At 46.7% G+C, this 12,941-nt stretch overlaps 1 long non-coding RNA gene across 2 annotated transcripts; it reads right to left on the bottom strand.

The window, feature by feature from the left end:
• Positions 1–1,178: 1,178 nt before the first annotated feature.
• On the bottom strand, positions 1,179–12,880 carry LOC135283443 (uncharacterized). Of its 2 annotated transcripts, none has more exons than XR_010349205.1 (3): positions 12,009–12,880; positions 3,414–11,474; positions 1,179–2,993 (listed from the first exon to the last, which is right to left on the bottom strand). It is a non-coding gene; the product is annotated as an uncharacterized LOC135283443 (long non-coding RNA). The 2 variants fall into 2 exon arrangements; XR_010349204.1 differs by lacking the exon at positions 1,179–2,993 and having other exon boundaries at positions 7,137–9,741; positions 11,403–11,474.
• Positions 12,881–12,941: the final 61 nt, after the last annotated feature.

The raw sequence follows: 12,941 nt of genomic DNA, 5'->3' as shown, positions 1-12,941 counted from the left end.
TGTTCTCCAACATCCTGAAAAAAAACCCCAAATGTAAATACTGTAAGGCCTGATGATGCTGGTAAAAAATGCCAATAGAGATTGAATAATTAATTAAAATGGGAAAACATTATTTGGGGAAGGCCCTACCTAGAACTTTCAGTTTTGAAATATTTGGAGCTGACCATTAATTTCTCTGTGTTTTCCCTCTGACTGGACACCACCTTCAACAATAGGACTACATTAGTTCCTGCCATTAGAAATTGACATGAAAACACCCTTCTGCTGGTCCAAAATGATGGAGGTATTCTAAAGGCAATCATATCAGAACACAAGAAAGAGGCACAGAATCATAATTTCTTTATATTTCACAAACATTTAAAGTCAAAACAAGACAATAAAGCATTTCTGAATCTAGCCACCAATCCAAAGCTTCTTGTTTTAAGTTGTTTTTCAAAATAAATAATTTTCAGGGACTAAAACTGCTCAGCGAGTTCATTGTGTACTGGCCAGAGATTACAGACATGCTCGGGTTGCTGGTGCAGCTGTGTGAGCAGGCCCCGGTAAGGGCAGAGCCGGCGCACACCGCGGGCTCCTCTGTGGGCAGGGGATGGCGAGCGGGGTCGGGGATTACCGTGCCCGCTGCTGGCCGCCTGTCTGCCCCTGATAACCAAAACCTCGGTCTCACACAGCCTGCTCTCTCCGGGTTCCCTTCTGCTCTCAAGCTCCCTGGAGAAGCTCTCCCTCCCTCCCTCGGGCCGGTGAGCCGAGCAGGGACAGAGGGGCACCGGGGCGGGCAGGGATGCCCTGGGCTCGGGGGGCTGAGGAGCCTCAGGCCGCCTCCCCCTGCAGCGCCGTGTGCCAGGGCACAGAGGGGCACGCTGGCTGCAGGGCAGCTGCACAAGGACAGCCTGATTTAAAACACAGACACGTAAGCACGGCAGAAACCCCACCTCCGCGGGATGGCCTGCGAGCGATCCAAGGGGCAGAAACGCCACGGACGCACTCCTCCTCCCGGCGTCACTGGGACTACCGCGGCCGCGGCGGACAGCGGGAGGCGGCCGGATGATGCAAGGCGCTCGGCATCGCGCCGGGACGGCCGGGGAGCAGCGCTCGGGGAGCGGCACCGGGAGCGGCGCCGCCGGCACCGGCACCGCCGGGACTGGCACTGCTGGAACCGGCACCGCCACCGGCACCGGCACCGGCACCGGCACCGGCACCGCCGGGAGCGGCACCACCGGGAGCCCCGCGCTGGCACCGGCACCGCCGGCACCGGCACCGCGGGGCCCTGGCTGGCACCGCAGAGCCCGCGGGATCGGGCAGCACCGGCATCTGCTGCTGCCCGGCGTCCCAGCCTACCCGCACAGTTTATCCAGCAGCTGTGAGATTTACTCCACCACCACCGGCTCCTAGTCACTTCTCTTCAGAGCTCATTACAAAGAGTAATTAAATGGTCGAAACGTCCCCAGCCTTAACCCTGTTTAGTAGATAAAGTGGATAATTGAGCACTGTTAGCTCCGTTTTGCCATGGAAACTGGTGAGAGAGGCTAGCACAAGGTCACAGGGCCGCTCTGAGTCAACTCAGGATCACAGTACATCAGTGACTGTCCCCTTCATCCAAAAATGCTGGGATATTTCACTGGCTTTAAGGAGCTATGGATCAAAACTGCTATTCCTGCCTCATCACTGAGAAGTCTAACACAGAGAAGTATTATATGATTTAACAAATAGAGTATTTGAGAACTTGAAACAAGCACTGGTATTTTGTATTCCACCTGCCAAAGGAGATGCCACCCTCTCTTTTAAACACTCTGCTTGGTGTTGCTGATTGCCTCATATATATATCCTTGTACTGATATACAGCAAATCAGTGAGATGTGACCAATCTGATACCTGGCCAGTGAGTTTTAAATGTCACTATTTGTAGCTGCCCAGGCAGAACCAGCAGCCCCTGCCATGGTTCTGTGTTTGTCAGGTGTGCCACTGCAGTGGCAGCTCTGAGATGCTGGCCAGGCCTGTCCCCTGAGAGCACCTTGCCGTGCTGACCGTGAGTCATGGGGCTGCATCCTGCAGGCTATAAATAGCTCCATTCCTATAAACTATTATCTCACTTTCAGCCAGTCCATTTGCCTGATACTGAAATGTTTATCTTGCCCTAACTGCCAGCCTAAAGGTGGAATGCTATTTTCAGCCTATGAGAAGCTTAAAGAGAGATAAATTTTAAAATACACCCCTTACCTATTTTCTTATAATACCCTAGTACTTATGCAAGATGTTACAAATGGAAGACCTCTATGTATTCACAACATATGAACAAAACTGACAGATTTTCTCTACTTACATGTCTCAACCTGGTTTCTAGGGAGTGGAAAAGACTTCAAAAATTTTTGGCTTTGCTCCTATGGCAGACCAGTAAGGCTTGAGAAGAGGCCACGTGCACTGCCTCCAGAGAGCCACCAGTGTGGACAAACAGCAACATTTGAACAACCTCACTGGGCCATTCCATCTCCCAAATCCTGATTGTCTTTCAAAGCTTTCTCAGAAACTCCACTACCATGCCCACATCAGCACAGTAAATTTTGAATTTTATACTTTCATTTCAAGCTATGGAAAATTTGTGACAGATGCAAAGAGTGGGAAAAGCAGAGCCACCAAATAATGTGTAAATAATTAAGAGCATCTTGCATAATCCACTGAGGTGAAAAAACCTTTAAAGGGCAATTGCTTTTATTGAATGTTGAATCAATGTGAAAGGCAGAATTTGAAAACTGTCCTTATCTCTAAAATTCTTGATGAGAACTAAGTGGAGCATTCTTGGCAAGTAATTCAGGTATAATCAGGGGCATTCCACCTGTGCCACAATCCCAGTAGCAGCCACGGGCTAACATCCCCTAAATTGGATCAGTACTCCAATGCAGTTTGGACGTTAAATGACCTGGGTAGCTCCTCTCTTGTGTGGACAGACTCACTGCTCACAGCACAGAACAGCTGTGCTCTGAGCCATGGAGAAAGTGCTAGAAAATAATAACACAGAGATATCCAAAAGATTCAGACAGCTTTACTGCTTAAAAGCCGCCCCAAACCCAACCAACCAAAAGCACTCAAAGCAAAGTCTCGAGAAGCCCAAGTTTCTAGAGGAATGGAAGGAGCAGGAGCTGCCACAGGGGCCGGCTGGTGGTGTGGGGATGCTCCCTGTCCCGGTCGCACAGGGAGCTTGGCTCCAAACCAGTGCCGGTGTTAATTGGATGCTGAGTGATGATCTGGCCACCTGGCACCCTGTCTGGCTCCGAGCTCACCATCCCTCCCTTGGCAGACTGAGTGGGGACTGGCCACCTGGCTGCTGTGGGGCTGCAGACCCTCCGAGCCCATCGCTGCCCCCAGAAACTCTCTGATGGTGAACCCCAACAGCAGCTTCTCTCCTCTGCTCTGCTCACCTCTCCCACCACAGCTGGGGTGCTCACAGCCAAACACCCAATCATGACACCCTCCTCTCTTTCCTTCCCTCTGTCTGCCACGGTGGATAAACACAGAATCCTGCCTTAATTGATAAATGGGAACAAAATTAGCTACTTGCCCTCTCTCCAAGTTCTTTGAATTATTCCAAGTTCCCTACCCCCACTCCATTCTGTGTTGCTTCTCACCATCATTCTCAACACTCCAGATTAAAATGTGCATTAGCTGTTGAGCTGCACAACAATTTTTTTAATGGCAGTTTGTTGAGTATTTTTCTAATTAGTAAAAATACTGATAAATTAAGAATAACATCAAAACAATGAACTGAACAAAAATGCAATGAAATCAGACTCATGCCTGAAGGCAAAATTCTCCACTTGCTTTGCACCCTGTTCTATTACTAGCACTAGCAAAATCATAGTGAGAAAGGACACAATTTTGATTTAATTTTTTTACATTCATTTTGCATATATGTAAATTACTCCAGAAGAAGCAAGACAATTGAAAATTGTCTTGAACAAAGTGCACAAAATGAAATTGTCTTGAATGAAAGAACGAAGTGCACAAAAATAAATCAGTACTAATGTAGAGTGCTGTTTGTGTCACTCAGTAAAACAATCCAAATTCCATGAAAATTAATTTTACTACAAGATCTTAAAGGACTTTCTACAAGTCCTCACATTTTCTTCTCCATTTCCAATGTACCATAAGGAGGCTCCACAGTGGTTTTAAGCTGGTCTGGGGATACAGTAAATAGTTAATGTCAAGCTCTTACATCCATTACAAATGATCTGAAAAGAAAGAACTTCACTAATCAAATCTTTGCACAGAAATGTGTCCACTGGTTAGAGCCAGCTGTATTCCTTGGTGTTACCTCCTTCTTTAAACAAAGATTCATTTGCACCTTGAAGGACCTGCTCCAAGTGAATTCAGGAGGGCTTTCCATAAGCTTATAGAAGGTGGAAGAAAGCATTTTAGATATTAAGGCAAGCATGAATGTTAAACTAATCCAGTTGCTGTCTTCACATTATTTTTAGTCTTTTTTTCAGCTGGACAACTGATTTTCCTGCATCCATGCTGGAGAAGTTTTCAGGAAACTTACTGCCTTTTAGGGAGCCCTTACCAGCTTGAGCATATTCTCTGACCACCCCTGAGCAGCCTTTACTGTCCTTTACCTGGTGAGCCTCTACCAATCAAATTACTGACAATCTTCACACAAATTTATGGGCGAGTCAGGAACGCACATGACAAACCACAGCCACCACCAGCCACTGAAGGAGCCTCCAGAAGCCTCTTGTACAGAGCAGCATCACTCCCCCCTGCAGTCAGCACTGCAGGTGTCTCTCGGGTCGCTCCACTGCTCCCTCGGGACATGGGAACAAAGGCATTGCACCTGGCTCTAGTGCACCTGCTGACCTCCCTGCGTTCCCAGCACTTCCATGTGGTGCTGGTGCCTGCTCCTGGGGACAGTGGCCTGCCACTGCTGGATACAGAGCCCTCACTGTTCAAGGCTGACACCAGAAAGGATCCTGCTTGCTTATTTGACCCCACTTGTCCATTCTGGCTTTACAGCCATGCTCAGCTCCACTTTGCTCCCCCTTATGTCTCAGAGCTCACATAAACACTGGATGGCTAATATTAAAAAAATAAAAAAATTGAGTCATTTTAGTTGATTTTCAGTTTCAGGTCTCTAAACGTCAGGCTACAAGAGGCTCCCTTGTGCTCCCTGACTCTGTATCCAAGCTTCAATTACCAAGTTATTAGGTAACAGCTCACTGGCACAGCTCCTGCCCGCACATTCAGCGGGCTCTGCTCTCTCCGAGCTCTGTGCTTTCCATCTTCTGACTGGTGATGCATCCCCCCAGCAAGAACCCACATTATTTTTTAATATTCAGGGGGTAATGGGCTGCTGAACATGTACAATTGCCATTTCCAAGTGTGACATTTAGCACTGCTGGTGTTTTACTCTCCCCATCTTAGGTGTCAGTAGAACACTTGTTGCTGTTTGCTAACAGGCTTTGAAGACTTTCAGCTAAAAACAAGGCTGGTGGAAGTTGTGGGGCAAGGGATTTATTGCAAAACCTCAGCATCAGGGACTACCTTAGGAGAGTATGTGCTCTCTCTCTGTACAGCAGTCCCTGCTGATATTGACCCCAACTGGATCCAAGTGCTTGTAAGCAGCTGAATTTTAGTGTCCTGTAAAACACTGTTTTTCCTTAACTGGTCTGGCAGCCCCAGAATAGCTCTGTGCACTCTAATTAATGCAGTTCTGTAAGTAATGACAGATAATACTATCAAAGTCTGTTCCTAGAACACAGGGATTAACTCACCTCATTAAAATGTACACATTTTGCATAGCAGGACTACTTGAGAACAACTATTCTATCCAGCCCAAAGACACAATATTCTGTGAGAACTAGGATGATCCCTAGCTGTCCTCTACTTCCCTGTATTTTAAGAAATCCTTTTTTAGATGACTACATAGATCTCATAGCACTGAGGACTTTTAAAAACCTAAAATAGACTACATTAGCTTAAAATTCTAGGTAGTAAAGAAACTCGAGAGGAGAGAAACATAATTAACTCGGAGCATGGAAAGATTCCCTTGTGGGAAAACCACCCTGAATTCAAAAAGGCAGTTTGTACAAAGTACCTAATGGTGAACCCAGAACTGATCTCTCAGGCTGAAGGTGGAAATGCTTTTGGTTTCTTTTCCCCGGAGAATTTGTTCTTAGCCATTTGAAACTTACTTGATTTCTTGGTTATTAAAATGCAATCACGCCCTTTTTCAGTGCTTGGTCTCCTTCAGTCAAGAAAATGAAAATAAAAGCTGTGCTGCTGAAATTGCCTACAGGTATCTCTGCGTTCAAAGAATGCTTCTGAAAGCTCCCCTGGCAAACAGAGCCCAGCTCTGTTCACCTGAAAACAAAAGGTGAAGGTCTCCTGAGCAGACAGACAAGGTAGGAGATGGAGTTTTTCCCAAACAAGTCCATTTTTATTCCTCATAATTTACTTTCTGAACTCACTACAGTGACTCCTCACCTCATTTCTTCCTGCTCCTGTAACAGAAGCTCTGTGATCTACGGGAACTGCACACACAAGTGCTCCAGAACCGAGCTCCTACCCTGGCACTCTCCAGCAGTGGACATGCCTGTTCCTACAGATGTGCAGGTGGCACAAAGGCAAATGTTTCAGAACTGTCTGTTGAGGTATTACAGCTGAAAATGTTACGGTCCAGACACCCATTGTAGTAATTACTGTTTCACCATAATTCAATTGCTTTCTAGCAGCCTTACCTAACTCCATTATTCTGGCACACTGTCAATCAGTCGCCCTTCCCAACACTGTCTGGTTTGGTTTTGTTGTTTGGTTTTTGTTTTTTTTAATTATGGTTACATTGGAAACTTAAAATAAAACAAAGGGTATTTCTTTCAGCTGTGTTATGTACCATCAGGCTGATTAATTCTAAGTCCTGAGAAAAAAAGAATCCTAGGAAATGTTGCCATGGGAAGAAACAACTTTGCAAACTCAAGCTCCATATTTATGCAGTTCTCCGTTTTTATGGACAGGTCAGCATCCCTGGCTGAGTTACATTCCCCTCCATGAGAAAAATTGGTTGGTTGGTAGGTTTTTGAAAAATCACAGAGTAGCTCTGCAAATAAAACATACTGGAAGACTGTACAGATCAGATGTGTTAGACACAGTTCATATCAAAAAATCTGCTTTATCAGTATGTCAAAAATGTTAGGAGATACTTTATATTGTCTTGTGCCATAAGATGACAAAATTGTTCTAATCCAATCTCTCCTTCTCAGACCCTGCTTAATAATGAAGAAGATGCCATAGGAGATAAAGCAGTGAATACAGATAACGCAGTGAAGCCTGAAAACGGGGACAGAAAAAACTCTCCAGGCCAAATGGAAATCTACTGGGACTCTAAATGAAGCAAAGAGGAGTTCATTCCTGTTTTTAAGATTAGTAAATCATTCTCAATTAGAAATCCTTCTCAATTCCAAATACAGGATGTCATTATTTATTAACACCACTTCTAACCAAGGATCTCACCATGGATCACAATGAGAACAAACTGAACCTCACAACTGTAATTTTTACAATTCAAGTCTGACATCTTGTTCCTAGTTAGAGTTGTGGATCACTCCTGGCTAAGTCAGAGGGAGTACTGGTGTAAAATAAAGGGTAAACACTGTGAAAATCATGTCCTGTCATGTTCAGAGCCCACTTTGCCCAAATCTCTCCCAGTCACAGAAAATTTAATGACCTATGAAACGATTCACTAAAACATTCTATTACATAACTATAATTTCCTTACAGCGCAGCTCTAACTGGAACCAGTGGAAGTCTTGCCTGCAAACTCTTATGTCACGGTTGGATGCTGATTTTTTACCTTGAGGTAAAGTTCTATTCCCTTTTTCATAGAGAGCTCTTAAAACCACAGAACTCACTCTTTTATCAATTTTTTAGGTAATACACATTAGTTTAATGAAATTTGTTTAGAATTTCCTATTTGGAATGAATACAGAAAATCCAGTAGAGAGTCAGGGACAATTGATCCTTTCTGAAGTAATTTTAATTAAGTGCATTTTTTAACCTGGCCAAAAATGCCACATCCTAAACTGTATATTTTCTAATTTTATATATATAAACATAATGATGCTTAGAAAAAATAACAAAAGTACACCAAATGTCTGAGAGAGCTTTTCAGCCAGCAGAGTGAGGAGACATACCCACTGTTCTCTATAAACATTGCAGACTGGTTGGATGATTAATTCCATCACAGTCACCAAGAGCTTTACCACTGGTTTGGGAAAAGATTTTTTCCAATACTTGATAATATTACTTTTATGGTGACATTTACTGAAGCACTAAATAAACAGACTTCATAAACATGAATGAATAATGCTGGCATTGGAGATGTTTTAACAAGTATTCAAGAGACATGAAATGATTTGCCCCAAAGAAGAGGAGTTCCTGAGAGGACAAAGCACAGGATATCACAGTGTATCACTGTTAAGAATTTGTAACTTTTCCAGAAATGGACAGATATTCCTTCTTCCTTCCCTTCCCCTCCCTCTTGGGACTTACAGTTGCACCCAGAAGGGATTGACTGCAGCAGTGTTCCTGCTCATGTACCACTGAACAAACCCTTTCACTGCTTCTGTCCTTTAGAGCTCCCGAAGCTGCACCTCAGGCTGCAGCCCCCCAGAGACACAGCCAGCTCTGTCCCACTCTGTGTCTTTGCTCTCTGACTAAAGTTTTAAGTCTCAGGTTTTTTCTTCCATTTACAACTTTCAGTACATTTACTAGAAAATACCTACTGCAACAGGGGATGTCTCTAAGCTGTCCTTTCACAAGCATTTAAGATAATATCCATTACAGCTGTTCTCCAGAGGGAAGCCAGTAGTCAAAAGGCAAGCTAAGGCTCCTGTTTCCTGGTGCCATGTGCCATGAGGAGCAGCCCTGCAGTGTTTCATCATCACCAGCACCACACTGAATCACAGCATCACTAACGTGTGTAATTGCTTGCAGAAAGGTTCAGTTTAAGAATGTGTCAAACATATAATTTGATCAGGGCGTGTGAGTATCCATGCATGGGTTGGTGGTGGTGCATTCTTACGGCCATGAATCACACAGCATTTGAGCCACCTACCTCCTCCTTGTAGGGAAGCTGCAATATTCTGTCCTGTTGGAAAGAAACCTGGACTAGCTCTTTAAAACTGATGGGGCTCTCAGCACACATCTATGTCAACATCTCAGTCCTCTGGTTAGACCAGTAATATTCATGATGTTGCTGAGAAACATGTGTTTCTAATCTAATAGACAATTTTCACTTTCTGGTAATAACAAATATTCTAAAATGTAAAAAATAAAGCATTGGTATGGCATTTACATTTCTGAATAGCTCTATTTGTTGTAAAATATTGCCGTTTTTAATGGGGGGGGATACACTGTCAGTTTATTAAAGCTGGTGCAGGCTTGTCAGCTAAACAGGTTGTACGTCAGGAAAAGAGCACTCATTCTGCTGTACGAGGAAGTATTTCTGCTCAGGATTATGCTGCTGTTTAGATGTTTAATGTAAGACTAAAAGCCATCTCTCCCGCAGGTAGTGACCAGGCTCCCTGCATGTGCCGGTCCCGGCGCACAGCCAAGCCCGGCTGGGACACGCAGCAGCCGGGCCGGGCCGGCCCCGCCGCACCCGCGGAGCGGACACGGGCTGTGCCCCGCCACACCGCTCTCATAAATTTTAAAATTCTGGGAACAGAAGACATCTTCTTCTCTGACAATAAGTACCTGCAATTAAAACTCCTATGTTAAAAACTTTAACAAGGTTATTACAGGCAACACTTGCTTTCACAGTCTCCCAGAAAAAGGATGTTTTTAACATCCCACTGACTGTATGGGGACAGAGAAGGTGAACGCGAGGCCGGGCACACACCAACTCCAACCTCACAAAACCACGGAGGAGCCAGCAGATAACCCAGGACTAGCACGGGAGCCAGGGAACGCTGCAGCTCCAGGCTGAGCACCCGCGTTTGGATAAGGCCTGGCAGGGGACACCAGTGGAAACAGAACTGATAAGTGCCTGAAATGCTGCTTGCACCTGGACTTTCACCCTTTGGCTCTAGGAAAAGGACTAACACGTGAGTTTAAAGAAGGAACCATGTGACAGCAGTATCTTCAGAATAGCATTGGACTTTCACAGACTATTGAATTGAGATACGGAAACACATCATCACCAAAAGTAGCATAAACTCTCTATAAGCTCTATGTGATCAGCAGGCCAGGTGAGACACAAAATGGAATGAAAACAGGCATGGCTGCTTTTAGCAGTAAAACAGGAGCACCTGCTGAAAATTTAATTTTCATTTCCTTCATACTAAATTAGAAAAGGGGCTCACTTCAGTGAAAAATTTTACTGCAACAAGGGAAGACTTTGCACAGGGCCAATGTTCCTCACACAGGAACCTCAGAGACAGGATTTATCTTCTTTTTGATGCTATTTAGAATGTCACATAGAGCAGGACACACTTACAGACTGCTCTCTTCCTTATGTTTATAATATAGAGGAAAGGCCACATGAGTGGCCACTGGGAGTGGGATTTCTGAAACTTTTGCATCTATAAGAACAATAAAGTGGAAACTTGCAGTTCTAGAGTCTTACTTGAGCCACAGAGAAGTCACTATTCACTAGTGAACAAAAAGAAGGAAAAAAATGCTCATTTCTTGTGATTTATCCCAGTGACAGGGTTAATGACACAGGTAGACATGCCCATTGACTCATTAAATTGAATTGCAAGACATAGCTACAAGTCAATTTCCTTTGGTATGTGCTTAGGCACCTTGTAATGACAGTATTTGTGTCACTGGAATTCAGTCCCGACCTAAAACTGCACTGATCTTTCAGCTCAAATCTGTGGAGGCATTTTCATGCAACTCTTTCTCTTGCAGGGCCCTGTGCTGTAAGAGCTCACATCTTTTGTAGGTCAGGCAGCGCGACGGACGCGCAGCGTGTGCAGGAGCTGGCTGCAGCAGCACAGCCACTGCAGGTGCTGCGCTACACAAGCACCGACACGCGGAGAATATTAATGACAACTTCCATTCAGAGGCAACATATGAATTATCAATGAACCCAGCTTCCGTGCTGAGCAGGAAGCGTGTGATGGAATGTTTGGAATCACAACCCCAGCTGTAGTAGCTGTTGCTGTGTGTGCCACCCCAGATGGCAAAAACTCCCCTGAAGAAGCCTGGCTCACGCTGCAGCAGAGCCGTGTGAGCTGCACACACTGCCTTCAGGAATGTTCTGAGGGAAGAACTGAACTTGAGACCAGAAGGAGCTGTGCAACCTGGATCTGCCTGTCCCCACTGAGGCGCAGGGTCTGTGTTTGCTGCTATCAGGGTACCTGGTGGCAATCAAGGGAATGATCAAGAAAAATGGTTCTGAGACTCCTCACCGTTCAGCCGTGCTGGCAGCTGGGACTTCTTCCCACTCTAGCATCAAGCACTGATATTACAAGGCAGGCCAGCTGCAAAAGGAGAATAAAATACCAGTGTCCTAACAATCTCTGGGAAATTCCTCAATCCCTGCGAACCAGATTTAATTTGTTGGGTAGATTCAATTATCACTTGAATACATACCCCAAAATACTTGAAAGATTAGAATTTTGAGGCTGTCAAAACAGTTTTGCCTGTTTTTCAAGTAGATGGAAGTAAATCCAAGGTAATTTGGGCAACCATTTGAAAGTCTTCCCCTACATTTCAGTCCCATTTCTTGAGCATGAAATAACCCTGACGAGTGCCTGTGTGGTGTAGGGGGTTTGCACAGCCCTGTTTTATACAGCAAACTGCTGTATAAAACAACCAAGAGCAAGCGAGGGGCCACGGCCCAGCACAGGCAAGGCTGACAGCAGCACCTCAGGTGCTCTGGGTACAAACACAGGTAACTGTACATCAGTAATCTCCACAGAAAGGGCTGTACAGCTTTTGATCATGAAATTTTCAGTGTCCCTTCTAGTTTCTTTCAGTTTTTGCTACCTGGATAATTTCCCACACGGAATTACCTCTTCCCTTGGGTCAGCACTTCAGAGAGCTGCGTGGCCCCGCTCTCTCTGCACTGCTGCCAGCGCTGGAGGTGGCTGTGGTCACTGTCACTGTCACTGTCCTGCAGGGCTCTGGCACTCCGGGCCAGCAGCAGGGCTCGCCGTGCTGGGCTCTGCAGGGCTCCCGGGCCAGCACTGCTGCCCCTGACAGCAGAACTACGAACTGATGGAACCGTGCTGGACGGAGCTGCTCGGCTGTGCTGGCCACACGGGAGCTGCCAGGCCTCTGCTGTCACCTCCTCACCCAAGGGCTAAAGCAGCAGCGGCCCGTGCCTCAGTTTACCACCCTGAACTACCATTTTGAGACACCAAACAAAGGACACTTCCAGATTTAACGCAGTGGGGTTTGTAGATACTGCGAATATTCAGCTCCCGGGGTAAAGCGCGAGTGTTTCTATAGTGAACCGGCCCCTGTGAAGGGGCACCGGGAGATGCGCGGGGGAGCCCCGGAGCTGACGGACACAAAGGACCCGAGCGCTGCTCTCCACGCCGGCGATCCACACCTAAGGGACACGGTCACTCACTAAAACACAGCCGTCCCGGCAGGGGATCCCCGGGGCGGGACACTCGGCAAGCCCCACAGCGCCCGGTGCCCGCCCAGGGCCGGTGTGGCGGACGCGCGCTGCCTCGCCTTCCCGGGGCTCGGCGGCACCCGGCGCGCCCGCGGTGCCTGACCGTGGTGGCCGGCGGGCCGCGCCCGGTGCTGCCGGCGTGTCCCGAAAAGCGCCCGTTATCCCCGCTATCCCCGTTATTCCCGCTACCCCCGGTGCTCCCGGGCCGCCCCTCAGGCGGGCGGCCGCGCAGGGCACGCCGGGAGGCGCGCGCGGCACGCCGGGACACGCACCCGGCGCCTCGGCCGCCCAAGATGGCGGCGGGCGGCCGTCCCCGCCCCCG

This window comes from Passer domesticus, chromosome 19, assembly GCF_036417665.1.
Source record: "Passer domesticus isolate bPasDom1 chromosome 19, bPasDom1.hap1, whole genome shotgun sequence".
In the NCBI taxonomy this organism is placed as follows: domain Eukaryota; kingdom Metazoa; phylum Chordata; class Aves; order Passeriformes; family Passeridae; genus Passer; species Passer domesticus.
This window is presented reverse-complemented; position numbering and strand designations above follow the sequence as displayed.